We start from the raw sequence: 16,512 nt of genomic DNA on the forward strand, positions 1-16,512 counted from the left end.
GTCTGAAAACTGCACTTTTCTGACCTCTGACCTCACTGGACGGTCCGCCACACTTTTCTTTACACCTCTCGGGCTTATCCGAGAGTCTGGCGTTGTAGGGGAGGTGTCCCCGCACGCGTGCGTATGTCAGAAGTGTCGGCAGTGTCCGCCGGCGCCGGTCCAGTGTCCACCGTTGTCTGAAAACTGCACTTTTCTGACCTCTGACCTCACTGGACGGTCCGCCACACTTTTCTTTACACCTCTCGGGCTTATCCGAGAGTGTGGCGTTGTAGGGAGGTGTCCCCGCACGTGTGCGTATGTCAGAAGTGTCGGCAGTGTCCACCGGTGCCTGTCCAGTGTCCACTGTTGTCTGAAAACGGCACTTTTCTGACCTCTGACCTCACTGGACGGTCCGCCACACTTTTTTTTACACCTCTCGGGCTTATCCGAGAGTGTGGCGTTGTAGGGGAGGTGTCCCCGCACGCGTGCGTATGTCAGAAGTGTCGGCAGTGTCCGCCGGCGCCGGTCCAGTGTCCACCGTTGTCTGAAAACTGCACTTTTCTGACCTCTGACCTCACTGGACGGTCCGCCACACTTTTCTTTACACCTCTCGGGCTTATCCGAGAGTGTGGCGTTGTAGGGGAGGTGTCCCCGCACGCGTGCGTATGTCAGAAGTGTCGGCAGTGTCCGCCGGCAGTGTCCGCCGGCGCCGGTCCAGTGTCCACCGTTGTCTGAAAACTGCACTTTTCTGACCTCTGACCTCACTGGACGGTCCGCCACACTTTTTTTTACATCTCTCGGGCTTATCCGAGAGTGTGGCGTTGTAGGGGAGGTGTCCCCGCACGCGTGCGTATGTCAAAAGTGTCGGCAGTGTCCGCCGGCGCCGGTCCGGTGTCCACCGTTGTCTGAAAACTGCACTTTTCTGACCTCTGACCTCACTGGACGGTCCGCCACACTTTTCTTTACACCTCTCGGGCTTATCCGAGAGTGTGGCGTTGTAGGGGAGGTGTCCCCACACGCGTGCGTATGTCAGAAGTGTCGGCAGTGTCCGCCGGCAGTGTCCGCCGGCGCCGGTCCAGTGTCCACCGTTGTCTGAAAACTGCACTTTTCTGACCTCTGACCTCACTGGACGGTCCGCCACACTTTTTTTTACATCTCTCGGGCTTATCCGAGAGTTTGGCGTTGTAGGGGAGGTGTCCCCGCACGCGTGCGTATGTCAGAAGTGTCGGCAGTGTCCGCCGGCGCCGGTCCAGTGTCCACCGTTGTCTGAAAACTGCACTTTTCTGACCTCTGACCTCACTGGACGGTCCGCCACACTTTTCTTTACACCTCTCGGGCTTATCCGAGAGTCTGGCGTTGTAGGGGAGGTGTCCCCGCACGCGTGCGTATGTCAGAAGTGTCGGCAGTGTCCGCCGGCGCCGGTCCAGTGTCCACCGTTGTCTGAAAACTGCACTTTTCTGACCTCTGACCTCACTGGACGGTCCGCCACACTTTTTTTTACATCTCTCGGGCTTATCCGAGAGTGTGGCGTTGTAGGGGAGGTGTCCCCGCACGCGTGCGTATGTCAGAAGTGTAGGCAGTGTCCACCGGTGCCTGTCCAGTGTCCACTGTTGTCTGAAAACGGCACTTTCCTGACCTCTGACCTCACTGGACGGTCCGCCACACTTTTTTTTACATCTCTCGGGCTTATCCGAGAGTGTGGCGTTGTAGGGGAGGTGTCCCCGCACGCGTGCGTATGTCAGAAGTGTCGGCAGTGTCCGCCGGCGCCGGTCCAGTGTCCACCGTTGTATGAAAACTGCACTTTTCTGACCTCTGACCTCACTGGACGGTCCGCCACACTTTTTTTTTACATCTCTCGGGCTTATCCGAGAGTGTGGCGTTGTAGGGGAGGTGTCCCCGCACGCGTGCGTATGTCAGAAGTGTCGGCAGTGTCCGCCGGCGCCGGTCCAGTGTCCACCGTTGTCTGAAAACTGCACTTTTCTGACCTCTGACCTCACTGGACGGTCCGCCACACTTTTCTTTACACCTCTCGGGCTTATCCGAGAGTCTGGCGTTGTAGGGGAGGTGTCCCCGCACGCGTGCGTATGTCAGAAGTGTCGGCAGTGTCCGCCGGCGCCGGTCCAGTGTCCACCGTTGTCTGAAAACTGCACTTTTCTGACCTCTGACCTCACTGGACGGTCCGCCACACTTTTCTTTACACCTCTCGGGCTTATCCGAGAGTGTGGCGTTGTAGGGAGGTGTCCCCGCACGTGTGCGTATGTCAGAAGTGTCGGCAGTGTCCACCGGTGCCTGTCCAGTGTCCACTGTTGTCTGAAAACGGCACTTTTCTGACCTCTGACCTCACTGGACGGTCCGCCACACTTTTTTTTACACCTCTCGGGCTTATCCGAGAGTGTGGCGTTGTAGGGGAGGTGTCCCCGCACGCGTGCGTATGTCAGAAGTGTCGGCAGTGTCCACCGGTGCCTGTCCAGTGTCCACTGTTGTCTGAAAACGGCACTTTTCTGACCTCTGACCTCACTGGACGGTCCGCCACACTTTTTTTTACACCTCTCGGGCTTATCCGAGAGTGTGGCGTTGTAGGGGAGGTGTCCCCGCATGCGTGCGTATGTCAGAAGTGTCGGCAATGTCCGCCGGCGCCGGTCCAGTGTCCACCGTTGTCTGAAAACTGCACTTTTCTGACCTCTGACCTCACTGGACGGTCCGCCACACTTTTCTTTACACCTCTTGGGCTTATCCGAGAGTCTGGCGTTGTAGGGGAGGTGTCCCCGCACGCGTGCGTATGTCAGAAGTGTCGGCAGTGTCCGCCGGCGCCGGTCCAGTGTCCACCGTTGTCTGAAAACTGCACTTTTCTGACCTCTGACCTCACTGGACGGTCCGCCACACTTTTTTTTACATCTCTCGGGCTTATCCGAGAGTGTGGCGTTGTAGGGGAGGTGTCCCCGCACGCGTGCGTATGTCAGAAGTGTCGGCAGTGTCCGCCGGCGCCGGTCCAGTGTCCACCGTTGTCTGAAAACTGCACTTTTCTGACCTCTGACCTCACTGGACGGTCCGCCACACTTTTCTTTACACCTCTCGGGCTTATCCGAGAGTCTGGCGTTGTAGGGGAGGTGTCCCCGCACGCGTGCGTATGTCAGAAGTGTCGGCAGTGTCCGCCGGCGCCGGTCCAGTGTCCACCGTTGTCTGAAAACTGCACTTTTCTGACCTCTGACCTCACTGGACAGTCCGCCACACTTTTCTTTACACCTCTCGGGCTTATCCGAGAGTGTGGCGTTGTAGGGGAGGTGTCCCCGCACGCGTGCGTATGTCAGAAGTGTCGGCATTGTCCGCCGGCGCCGGTCCAGTGTCCACCGTTGTCTGAAAACTGCACTTTTCTGACCTCTGACCTCACTGGACGGTCCGCCACACTTTTCTTTACACCTCTCGGGCTTATCCGAGAGTGTGGCGTTGTAGGGGAGGTGTCCCCGCACGCGTGCGTATGTCAGAAGTGTCGGCAGTGTCCGCCGGCGCCGGTCCAGTGTCCACCGTTGTCTGAAAACTGCACTTTTCTGACCTCTGACCTCACTGGACGGTCCGCCACACTTTTTTTTACACCTCTCGGGCTTATCCGAGAGTGTGGCGTTGTAGGGGAGGTGTCCCCGCACGCGTGCGTATGTCAGAAGTGTCGGCAGTGTCCGCCGGCGCCGGTCCAGTGTCCACCGTTGTCTGAAAACTGCACTTTTCTGACCTCTGACCTCACTGGACGGTCCGCCACACTTTTTTTTACATCTCTCGGGCTTATCCGAGAGTGTGGCGTTGTAGGGGAGGTGTCCCCGCACGCGTGCGTATGTCAGAAGTGTAGGCAGTGTCCACCGGTGCCTGTCCAGTGTCCACTGTTGTCTGAAAACGGCACTTTCCTGACCTCTGACCTCACTGGACGGTCCGCCACACTTTTTTTTACACCTCTCGGGCTTATCCGTGTGGCGGACCTCACTGGACGGTCCGCCACACTTTTTTTTACACCTCTCGGGCTTATCCGAGAGTGTGGCGTTGTAGGGGAGGTGTCCCCGCACGCGTGCGTATGTCAGAAGTGTCGGCAGTGTCCACCGGCGCCGGTCCAGTGTCCACCGTTGTCTGAAAACTGCACTTTTCTGACCTCTGACCTCACTGGACGGTCCGCCACACTTTTCTTTACACCTCTCGGGCTTATCCGAGAGTCTGGCGTTGTAGGGGAGGTGTCCCCGCACGCGTGCGTATGTCAGAAGTGTCGGCAGTGTCCGCCGGCGCCGGTCCAGTGTCCACCGTTGTCTGAAAACTGCACTTTTCTGACCTCTGACCTCACTGGACGGTCCGCCACACTTTTTTTTACATCTCTCGGGCTTATCCGAGAGTGTGGCGTTGTAGGGGAGGTGTCCCCGCACGCGTGCGTATGTCAGAAGTGTCTGCAGTGTCCGCCGGCGCCGGTCCAGTGTCCACCGTTGTCTGAAAACTGCACTTTTCTGACCTCTGACCTCACTGGACGGTCCGCCACACTTTTCTTTACACCTCTCGGGCTTATCCGAGAGTCTGGCGTTGTAGGGGAGGTGTCCCCGCACGCGTGCGTATGTCAGAAGTGTCGGCAGTGTCCGCCGGCGCCGGTCCAGTGTCCACCGTTGTCTGAAAACTGCACTTTTCTGACCTCTGACCTCACTGGACAGTCCGCCACACTTTTCTTTACACCTCTCGGGCTTATCCGAGAGTGTGGCGTTGTAGGGGAGGTGTCCCCGCACGCGTGCGTATGTCAGAAGTGTCGGCATTGTCCGCCGGCGCCGGTCCAGTGTCCACCGTTGTCTGAAAACTGCACTTTTCTGACCTCTGACCTCACTGGACGGTCCGCCACACTTTTCTTTACACCTCTCGGGCTTATCCGAGAGTGTGGCGTTGTAGGGGAGGTGTCCCCGCACGCGTGCGTATGTCAGAAGTGTCGGCAGTTCCCGCCGGCGCCGGTCCAGTGTCCACCGTTGTCTGAAAACTGCACTTTTCTGACCTCTGACCTCACTGGACGGTCCGCCACACTTTTTTTTACACCTCTCGGGCTTATCCGAGAGTGTGGCGTTGTAGGGGAGGTGTCCCCGCACGCGTGCGTATGTCAGAAGTGTCGGCAGTGTCCGCCGGCGCCGGTCCAGTGTCCACCGTTGTCTGAAAACTGCACTTTTCTGACCTCTGACCTCACTGGACGGTCCGCCACACTTTTTTTTACATCTCTCGGGCTTATCCGAGAGTGTGGCGTTGTAGGGGAGGTGTCCCCGCACGCGTGCGTATGTCAGAAGTGTAGGCAGTGTCCACCGGTGCCTGTCCAGTGTCCACTGTTGTCTGAAAACGGCACTTTCCTGACCTCTGACCTCACTGGACGGTCCGCCACACTTTTTTTTACACCTCTCGGGCTTATCCGTGTGGCGTTGTAGGGGAGGTGTCCCCGCACGCGTGCGTATGTCAGAAGTGTCGGCATTGTCCGCCGGCGCCGGTCCAGTGTCCACCGTTGTCTGAAAACTGCACTTTTCTGACCTCTGACCTCACTGGACGGTCCGCCACACTTTTCTTTACACCTCTCGGGCTTATCCGAGAGTGTGGCGTTGTAGGGGAGGTGTCCCCGCACGCGTGCGTATGTCAGAAGTGTCGGCAGTTCCCGCCGGCGCCGGTCCAGTGTCCACCGTTGTCTGAAAACTGCACTTTTCTGACCTCTGACCTCACTGGACGGTCCGCCACACTTTTTTTTACACCTCTCGGGCTTATCCGAGAGTGTGGCGTTGTAGGGGAGGTGTCCCCGCACGCGTGCGTATGTCAGAAGTGTCGGCAGTGTCCGCCGGCGCCGGTCCAGTGTCCACCGTTGTCTGAAAACTGCACTTTTCTGACCTCTGACCTCACTGGACGGTCCGCCACACTTTTTTTTACATCTCTCGGGCTTATCCGAGAGTGTGGCGTTGTAGGGGAGGTGTCCCCGCACGCGTGCGTATGTCAGAAGTGTAGGCAGTGTCCACCGGTGCCTGTCCAGTGTCCACTGTTGTCTGAAAACGGCACTTTCCTGACCTCTGACCTCACTGGACGGTCCGCCACACTTTTTTTTACACCTCTCGGGCTTATCCGTGTGGCGGACCTCACTGGACGGTCCGCCACACTTTTTTTTACACCTCTCGGGCTTATCCGAGAGTGTGGCGTTGTAGGGGAGGTGTCCCCGCACGCGTGCGTATGTCAGAAGTGTCGGCAGTGTCCACCGGCGCCGGTCCAGTGTCCACCGTTGTCTGAAAACTGCACTTTTCTGACCTCTGACCTCACTGGACGGTCCGCCACACTTTTCTTTACACCTCTCGGGCTTATCCGAGAGTCTGGCGTTGTAGGGGAGGTGTCCCCGCACGCGTGCGTATGTCAGAAGTGTCGGCAGTGTCCGCCGGCGCCGGTCCAGTGTCCACCGTTGTCTGAAAACTGCACTTTTCTGACCTCTGACCTCACTGGACGGTCCGCCACACTTTTTTTTACATCTCTCGGGCTTATCCGAGAGTGTGGCGTTGTAGGGGAGGTGTCCCCGCACGCGTGCGTATGTCAGAAGTGTCGGCAGTGTCCGCCGGCGCCGGTCCAGTGTCCACCGTTGTCTGAAAACTGCACTTTTCTGACCTCTGACCTCACTGGACGGTCCGCCACACTTTTCTTTACACCTCTCGGGCTTATCCGAGATTCTGGCGTTGTAGGGGAGGTGTCCCCGCACGCGTGCGTATGTCAGAAGTGTCGGCAGTGTCCGCCGGCGCCGGTCCAGTGTCCACCGTTGTCTGAAAACTGCACTTTTCTGACCTCTGACCTCACTGGACAGTCCGCCACACTTTTCTTTACACCTCTCGGGCTTATCCGAGAGTGTGGCGTTGTAGGGGAGGTGTCCCCGCACGCGTGCGTATGTCAGAAGTGTCGGCATTGTCCGCCGGCGCCGGTCCATTGTCCACCGTTGTCTGAAAACTGCACTTTTCTGACCTCTGACCTCACTGGACGGTCCGCCACACTTTTCTTTACACCTCTCGGGCTTATCCGAGAGTGTGGCGTTGTAGGGGAGGTGTCCCCGCACGCGTGCGTATGTCAGAAGTGTCGGCAGTGTCCGCCGGCGCCGGTCCAGTGTCCACCGTTGTCTGAAAACTGCACTTTTCTGACCTCTGACCTCACTGGACGGTCCGCCACACTTTTTTTTACATCTCTCGGGCTTATCCGAGAGTGTGGCGTTGTAGGGGAGGTGTCCCCGCACGCGTGCGTATGTCAGAAGTGTCGGCAGTGTCCGCCGGCGCCGGTCCAGTGTCCACCGTTGTCTGAAAACTGCACTTTTCTGACCTCTGACCTCACTGGACGGTCCGCCAAATTTTTTTTTACATCTCTCGGGCTTATCCGAGAGTGTGGCGTTGTAGGGGAGGTGTCCCCGCACGCGTGCGTATGTCAGAAGTGTCGGCAGTGTCCGCCGGCGCCGGTCCAGTGTCCACCGTTGTCTGAAAACTGCACTTTTCTGACCTCTGACCTCACTGGACGGTCCGCCACACTTTTTTTTACATCTCTCGGGCTTATCCGAGAGTCTGGCGTTGTAGGGGAGGTGTCCCCGCACGCGTGCGTATGTCAGAAGTGTCGGCAGTGTCCACCGGTGCCTGTCCAGTGTCCACTGTTGTCTGAAAACGGCACTTTCCTGACCTCTGACCTCACTGGACGGTCCGCCACACTTTTTTTTACACCTCTCGGGCTTATCCGTGTGGCGGACCTCACTGGACGGTCCGCCACACTTTTTTTTACACCTCTCGGGCTTATCCGAGAGTGTGGCGTTGTAGGGGAGGTGTCCCCGCACGCGTGCGTATGTCAGAAGTGTCGGCAGTGTCCACCGGCGCCGGTCCAGTGTCCACCGTTGTCTGAAAACTGCACTTTTCTGACCTCTGACCTCACTGGACGGTCCGCCACACTTTTCTTTACACCTCTCGGGCTTATCCGAGAGTCTGGCGTTGTAGGGGAGGTGTCCCCGCACGCGTGCGTATGTCAGAAGTGTCGGCATTGTCCGCCGGCGCCGGTCCAGTGTCCACCGTTGTCTGAAAACTGCACTTTTCTGACCTCTGACCTCACTGGACGGTCCGCCACACTTTTCTTTACACCTCTCGGGCTTATCCGAGAGTGTGACGTTGTAGGGGAGGTGTCCCCGCACGCGTGCGTATGTCAGAAGTGTCGGCAGTGTCCGCCGGCGCCGGTCCAGTGTCCACCGTTGTCTGAAAACTGCACTTTTCTGACCTCTGACCTCACTGGACGGTCCGCCACACTTTTTTTTACATCTCTCGGGCTTATCCGAGAGTGTGGCGTTGTAGGGGAGGTGTCCCCGCACGCGTGCGTATGTCAGAAGTGTCGGCAGTGTCCGCCGGCGCCGGTCCAGTGTCCACCGTTGTCTGAAAACTGCACTTTTCTGACCTCTGACCTCACTGGACGGTCCGCCACACTTTTCTTTACACCTCTCGGGCTTATCCGAGAGTGTGGCGTTGTAGGGGAGGTGTCCCCGCACGCGTGCGTATGTCAGAAGTGTCGGCAGTGTCCGCCGGCGCCGGTCCAGTGTCCACCGTTGTCTGAAAACTGCACTTTTCTGACCTCTGACCTCACTGGACGGTCCGCCACACTTTTCTTTACACCTCTCGGGCTTATCCGAGAGTCTGGCGTTGTAGGGGAGGTGTCCCCGCACGCGTGCGTATGTCAGAAGTGTCGGCATTGTCCGCCGGCGCCGGTCCAGTGTCCACCGTTGTCTGAAAACTGCACTTTTCTGACCTCTGACCTCACTGGACGGTCCGCCACACTTTTCTTTACACCTCTCGGGCTTATCCGAGAGTCTGGCGTTGTAGGGGAGGTGTCCCCGCACGCGTGCGTATGTCAGAAGTGTCGGCATTGTCCGCCGGCGCCGGTCCAGTGTCCACCGTTGTCTGAAAACTGCACTTTTCTGACCTTGACCTCACTGGACGGTCCGCCACACTTTTCTTTACACCTCTCGGGCTTATCCGAGAGTGTGGCGTTGTAGGGGAGGTGTCCCCGCACGCGTGCGTATGTCAGAAGTGTCGGCAGTGTCCGCCGGCGCCGGTCCAGTGTCCACCGTTGTCTGAAAACTGCACTTTTCTGACCTCTGACCTCACTGGACGGTCCGCCACACTTTTTTTTACATCTCTCGGGCTTATCCGAGAGTGTGGCGTTGTAGGGGAGGTGTCCCCGCACGCGTGCGTATGTCAGAAGTGTCGGCAGTGTCCGCCGGCGCCGGTCCAGTGTCCACCGTTGTCTGAAAACTGCACTTTTCTGACCTCTGACCTCACTGGACGGTCCGCCACACTTTTCTTTACACCTCTCGGGCTTATCCGAGAGTGTGGCGTTGTAGGGGAGGTGTCCCCGCACGCGTGCGTATGTCAGAAGTGTCGGCAGTGTCCGCCGGCGCCGGTCCAGTGTCCACCGTTGTCTGAAAACTGCACTTTTCTGACCTCTGACCTCACTGGACGGTCCGCCACACTTTTTTTTACATCTCTCGGGCTCATCCGAGAGTGTGGCGTTGTAGGGGAGGTGTCCCCGCACGCGTGCGTATGTCAGAAGTGTCGGCAGTGTCCGCCGGCGCCGGTCCAGTGTCCACCGTTGTCTGAAAACTGCACTTTTCTGACCTCTGACCTCACTGGACGGTCCGCCACACTTTTCTTTACACCTCTCGGGCTTATCCGAGAGTCTGGCGTTGTAGGGGAGGTGTCCCCGCACGCGTGCGTATGTCAGAAGTGTCGGCATTGTCCGCCGGCGCCGGTCCAGTGTCCACCGTTGTCTGAAAACTGCACTTTTCTGACCTTGACCTCACTGGACGGTCCGCCACACTTTTCTTTACACCTCTCGGGCTTATCCGAGAGTGTGGCGTTGTAGGGGAGGTGTCCCCGCACGCGTGCGTATGTCAGAAGTGTCGGCAGTGTCCGTCGGCGCCGGTCCAGTGTCCACCGTTGTCGTAAAACTGCACTTTTCTGACCTCTGACCTCACTGGACGGTCCGCCACACTTTTCTTTACACCTCTCGGGCTTATCCGAGAGTCTGGCGTTGTAGGGGAGGTGTCCCCGCACGCGTGCGTAAGTCAGAAGTGTCGGCAGTGTCCGCCGGCGCCGGTCCAGTGTCCACCGTTGTCTGAAAACTGCACTTTTCTGACCTCTGACCTCACTGGACGGTCCGCCACACTTTTTTTTACATCTCTCGGGCTTATCCGAGAGTGTGGCGTTGTAGGGGAGGTGTCCCCACACGCGTGCGTATGTCAGAAGTGTCGGCAGTGTCCGCCGGCGCCGGTCCAGTGTCCACCGTTGTCTGAAAACTGCACTTTTCTGACCTCTGACCTCACTGGACGGTCCGCCACACTTTTCTTTACACCTCTCGGGCTTATCCGAGAGTGTGGCGTTGTAGGGGAGGTGTCCCCGCACGCGTGCGTATGTCAGAAGTGTCGGCAGTGTCCACCGGTGCCTGTCCAGTGTCCACTGTTGTCTGAAAACGGCACTTTTCTGACCTCTGACCTCACTGGACGGTCCGCCACACTTTTTTTTACACCTCTCGGGCTTATCCGAGAGTGTGGCGTTGTAGGGGAGGTGTCCCCGCACGCGTGCGTATGTCAGAAGTGTCGGCAGTGTCCACCGGTGCCTGTCCAGTGTCCACTGTTGTCTGAAAACGGCACTTTTCTGACCTCTGACCTCACTGGACGGTCCGCCACACTTTTCTTTACACCTCTCGGGCTTATCCGAGAGTCTGGCGTTGTAGGGGAGGTGTCCCCGCACGCGTGCGTATGTCAGAAGTGTCGGCAGTGTCCGCCGGCGCCGGTCCAGTGTCCACCGTTGTCTGAAAACTGCACTTTTCTGACCTCTGACCTCACTGGACGGTCCGCCACACTTTTCTTTACATCTCTCGGGCTTATCCGAGAGTGTGGCGTTGTAGGGGAGGTGTCCCCGCACGCGTGCGTATGTCAGAAGTGTCGGCAGTGTCCGCCGGCGCCGGTCCAGTGTCCACCGTTGTCTGAAAACTGCACTTTTCTGACCTCTGACCTCACTGGACGGTCCGCCACACTTTTCTTTACACCTCTCGGGCTTATCCGAGAGTCTGGCGTTGTAGGGGAGGTGTCCCTGCACGCGTGCGTATGTCAGAAGTGTCGGCAGTGTCCGCCGGCGCCGGTCCAGTGTCCACCGTTGTCTGAAAACTGCACTTTTCTGACCTCTGACCTCACTGGACGGTCCGCCACACTTTTCTTTACACCTCTCGGGCTTATCCGAGAGTGTGGCGTTGTAGGGGAGGTGTCCCCGCACGCGTGCGTATGTCAGAAGTGTCGGCAGTGTCCACCGGTGCCTGTCCAGTGTCCACTGTTGTCTGAAAACGGCACTTTTCTGACCTCTGACCTCACTGGACGGTCCGCCACACTTTTTTTTACACCTCTCGGGCTTATCCGAGAGTTTGGCGTTGTAGGGGAGGTGTCCCCGCACGCGTGCGTATGTCAGAAGTGTCGGCAGTGTCCACCGGTGCCTGTCCAGTGTCCACTGTTGTCTGAAAACGGAACTTTTCTGACCTCTGACCTCACTGGACGGTCCGCCACACTTTTCTTTACACCTCTCGGGCTTATCCGAGAGTCTGGCGTTGTAGGGGAGGTGTCCCCGCACGCGTGCGTATGTCAGAAGTGTCGGCAGTGTCCGCCGGCGCCGGTCCAGTGTCCACCGTTGTCTGAAAACTGCACTTTTCTGACCTCTGACCTCACTGGACGGTCCGCCACACTTTTCTTTACACCTCTCGGGCTTATCCGAGAGTCTGGCGTTGTAGGGGAGGTGTCCCCACACGCGTGCGTATGTCAGAAGTGTCGGCATTGTCCGCCGGCGCCGGTCCAGTGTCCACCGTTGTCTGAAAACTGCACTTTTCTGACCTCTGACCTCACTGGACGGTCCGCCACACTTTTCTTTACACCTCTCGGGCTTATCCGAGAGTGTGGCGTTGTAGGGGAGGTGTCCCCGCACGCGTGCGTATGTCAGAAGTGTCGGCAGTGTCCGCCGGCGCCGGTCCAGTGTCCACCGTTGTCTGAAAACTGCACTTTTCTGACCTCTGACCTCACTGGACGGTCCGCCACACTTTTCTTTACACCTCTCGGGCTTATCCGAGAGTCTGGCGTTGTAGGGGAGGTGTCCCCGCACGCGTGCGTATGTCAGAAGTGTCGGCATTGTCCGCCGGCGCCGGTCCAGTGTCCACCGTTGTCTGAAAACTGCACTTTTCTGACCTCTGACCTCACTGGACGGTCCGCCACACTTTTCTTTACACCTCTCGGGCTTATCCGAGAGTGTGGCGTTGTAGGGGAGGTGTCCCCGCACGCGTGCGTATGTCAGAAGTGTCGGCAGTGTCCGCCGGCGCCGGTCCAGTGTCCACCGTTGTCTGAAAACTGCACTTTTCTGACCTCTGACCTCACTGGACGGTCCGCCACACTTTTTTTTACATCTCTCGGGCTTATCCGAGAGTGTGGCGTTGTAGGGGAGGTGTCCCCGCACGCGTGCGTATGTCAGAAGTGTCGGCAGTGTCCGCCGGCGCCGGTCCAGTGTCCACCGTTGTCTGAAAACTGCACTTTTCTGACCTCTGACCTCACTGGACGGTCCGCCACACTTTTCTTTACACCTCTCGGGCTTATCCGAGAGTCTGGCGTTGTAGGGGAGGTGTCCCCGCACGCGTGCGTATGTCAGAAGTGTCGGCAGTGTCCGCCGGCGCCGGTCCAGTGTCCACCGTTGTCTGAAAACTGCACTTTTCTGACCTCTGACCTCACTGGACGGTCCGCCACACTTTTCTTTACACCTCTCGGGCTTATCCGAGAGTGTGGCGTTGTAGGGGAGGTGTCCCCGCACGCGTGCGTATGTCAGAAGTGTCGGCAGTGTCCACCGGTGCCTGTCCAGTGTCCACTGTTGTCTGAAAACTGCACTTTTCTGACCTCTGACCTCACTGGACGGTCCGCCACACTTTTCTTTACACCTCTCGGGCTTATCCGAGAGTCTGGCGTTGTAGGGGAGGTGTCCCCGCACGCGTGCGTATGTCAGAAGTGTCGGCATTGTCCGCCGGCGCCGGTCCAGTGTCCACCGTTGTCTGAAAACTGCACTTTTCTGACCTCTGACCTCACTGGACGGTCCGCCACACTTTTCTTTACACCTCTCGGGCTTATCCGAGAGTGTGGCGTTGTAGGGGAGGTGTCCCCGCACGCGTGCGTATGTCAGAAGTGTCGGCAGTGTCCGCCGGCGCCGGTCCAGTGTCCACCGTTGTCTGAAAACTGCACTTTTCTGACCTCTGACCTCACTGGACGGTCCGCCACACTTTTTTTTACATCTCTCGGGCTTATCCGAGAGTGTGGCGTTGTAGGGGAGGTGTCCCCGCACGCGTGCGTATGTCAGAAGTGTCGGCAGTGTCCACCGGCGCCGGTCCAGTGTCCACCGTTGTCTGAAAACTGCACTTTTCTGACCTCTGACCTCACTGGACGGTCCGCCACACTTTTCTTTACACCTCTCGGGCTTATCCGAGAGTGTGGCGTTGTAGGGGAGGTGTCCCCGCACGCGTGCGTATGTCAGAAGTGTCGGCAGTGTCCGCCGGCGCCGGTCCAGTGTCCACCGTTGTCTGAAAACTGCACTTTTCTGACCTCTGACCTCACTGGACGGTCCGCCACACTTTTTTTTACATCTCTCGGGCTTATCCGAGAGTGTGGCGTTGTAGGGGAGGTGTCCCCGCACGCGTGCGTATGTCAGAAGTGTCGGCAGTGTCCGCCGGCGCCGGTCCAGTGTCCACCGTTGTCTGAAAACTGCACTTTTCTGACCTCTGACCTCACTGGACGGTCCGCCACACTTTTTTTTACATCTCTCGGGCTTATCCGAGAGTGTGGCGTTGTAGGGGAGGTGTCCCCGCACGCGTGCGTATGTCAGAAGTGTCGGCAGTGTCCGCCGGCGCCGGTCCAGTGTCCACCGTTGTCTGAAAACTGCACTTTTCTGACCTCTGACCTCACTGGACGGTCCGCCACACTTTTTTTTACATCTCTCGGGCTTATCCGAGAGTGTGGCGTTGTAGGGGAGGTGTCCCCGCACGCGTGCGTATGTCAGAAGTGTCGGCAGTGTCCGCCGGCGCCGGTCCAGTGTCCACCGTTGTCTGAAAACTGCACTTTTCTGACCTCTGACCTCACTGGACGGGCCGCCACACTTTTTTTTACATCTCTCGGGCTTATCCGAGAGTGTGGCGTTGTAGGGGAGGTGTCCCCGCACGCGTGCGTATGTCAGAAGTGTCGGCAGTGTCCGCCGGCGCCGGTCCAGTGTCCACCGTTGTCTGAAAACTGCACTTTTCTGACCTCTGACCTCACTGGACGGTCCGCCACACTTTTCTTTACACCTCTCGGGCTTATCCGAGAGTCTGGCGTTGTAGGGGAGGTGTCCCCGCACGCGTGCGTATGTCAGAAGTGTCGGCAGTGTCCGCCGGCGCCGGTCCAGTGTCCACCGTTGTCTGAAAACTGCACTTTTCTGACCTCTGACCTCACTGGACGGTCCGCCACACTTTTCTTTACACCTCTCGGGCTTATCCGAGAGTGTGGCGTTGTAGGGGAGGTGTCCCCGCACGCGTGCGTATGTCAGAAGTGTCGGCAGTGTCCTCCGGTGCCTGTCCAGTGTCCACCGTTGTCTGAAAACTGCACTTTTCTGACCTCTGACCTCACTGGACGGTCCGCCACACTTTTCTTTACACCTCTCGGGCTTATCCGAGAGTGTGGCGTTGTAGGGGAGGTGTCCCCGCACGCGTGCGTATGTCAGAAGTGTCGGCAGTGTCCGCCGGCGCCGGTCCAGTGTCCACCGTTGTCTGAAAACTGCACTTTTCTGACCTCTGACCTCACTGGACGGTCCGCCACACTTTTTTTTACATCTCTCGGGCTTATCCGAGAGTGTGGCGTTGTAGGGGAGGTGTCCCCGCACGCGTGCGTATGTCAGAAGTGTCGGCAGTGTCCGCCGGCGCCGGTCCAGTGTCCACCGTTGTCTGAAAACTGCACTTTTCTGACCTCTGACCTCACTGGACGGTCCGCCACACTTTTTTTTACATCTCTCGGGCTTATCCGAGAGTTTGGCGTTGTAGGGGTGGTGTCCCCGCACGCGTGCGTATGTCAGAAGTGTCGGCAGTGTCCGCCGGCGCCGGTCCAGTGTCCACCGTTGTCTGAAAACTGCACTTTTCTGACCTCTGACCTCACTGGACGGTCCGCCACACTTTTCTTTACACCTCTCGGGCTTATCCGAGAGTGTGGCGTTGTAGGGGAGGTGTCCCCGCACGCGTGCGTATGTCAGAAGTGTCGGCAGTGTCCACCGGTGCCTGTCCAGTGTCCACCGTTGTCTGAAAACTGCACTTTTCTGACCTCTGACCTCACTGGACGGTCCGCCACACTTTTCTTTACACCTCTCGGGCTTATCCGAGAGTGTGGCGTTGTAGGGGAGGTGTCCCCGCACGCGTGCGTATGTCAGAAGTGTCGGCAGTGTCCGCCGGCGCCGGTCCAGTGTCCACCGTTGTCTGAAAACTGCACTTTTCTGACCTCTGACCTCACTGGACGGTCCGCCACACTTTTTTTTACATCTCTCGGGCTTATCCGAGAGTGTGGCGTTGTAGGGGGGGTGTCCCCGCACGCGTGCGTATGTCAGAAGTGTCGGCAGTGTCCGCCGGCGCCGGTCCAGTGTCCACCGTTGTCTGAAAACTGCACTTTTCTGACCTCTGACCTCACTGGACGGTCCGCCACACTTTTTTTTACATCTCTCGGGCTTATCCGAGAGTGTGGCGTTGTAGGGGTGGTGTCCCCGCACGTGTGCGTATGTCAGAAGTGTCGGCAGTGTCCGCCGGCGCCGGTCCAGTGTCCACCGTTGTCTGAAAACTGCACTTTTCTGACCTCTGACCTCACTGGACGGTCCGCCACACTTTTTTTTACATCTCTCGGGCTTATCCGAGAGTGTGGCGTTGTAGGGGAGGTGTCCCCGCACGCGTGCGTATGTCAGAAGTGTCGGCAGTGTCCGCCGGCGCCGGTCCAGTGTCCACCGTTGTCTGAAAACTGCACTTTTCTGACCTCTGACCTCACTGGACGGTCCGCCACACTTTTTTTTACACCTCTCGGGCTTATCCGAGAGTGTGGCGTTGTAGGGGAGGTGTCCCCGCACGCGTGCGTATGTCAGAAGTGTCGGCAGTGTCCGCCGGCGCCGGTCCAGTGTCCACCGTTGTCTGAAAACTGCACTTTTCTGACCTCTGACCTCACTGGACGGTCCGCCACACTTTTCTTTACACCTCTCGGGCTTATCCGAGAGTGTGGCGTTGTAGGAGAGGTGTCCCCGCACGCGTGCGTATGTCAGAAGTGTCGGCATTGTCCGCCGGCGCCGGTCCAGTGTCCACCGTTGTCTGAAAACTGCACTTTTCTGACCTCTGACCTCACTGGACGGTCCGCCACACTTTTTTTTACATCTCTCGGGCTTATCCGAGAGTGTGGCGTTGTAGGGGAGGTGTCCCCGCACGCGTGCGTATGTCAGA

The sequence above is a fragment of the Gymnoscopelus braueri genome, assembly GCF_963280865.1.
Source record: "Gymnoscopelus braueri genome assembly, chromosome: 14".
In the NCBI taxonomy this organism is placed as follows: Eukaryota; Metazoa; Chordata; class Actinopteri; order Myctophiformes; family Myctophidae; genus Gymnoscopelus; species Gymnoscopelus braueri.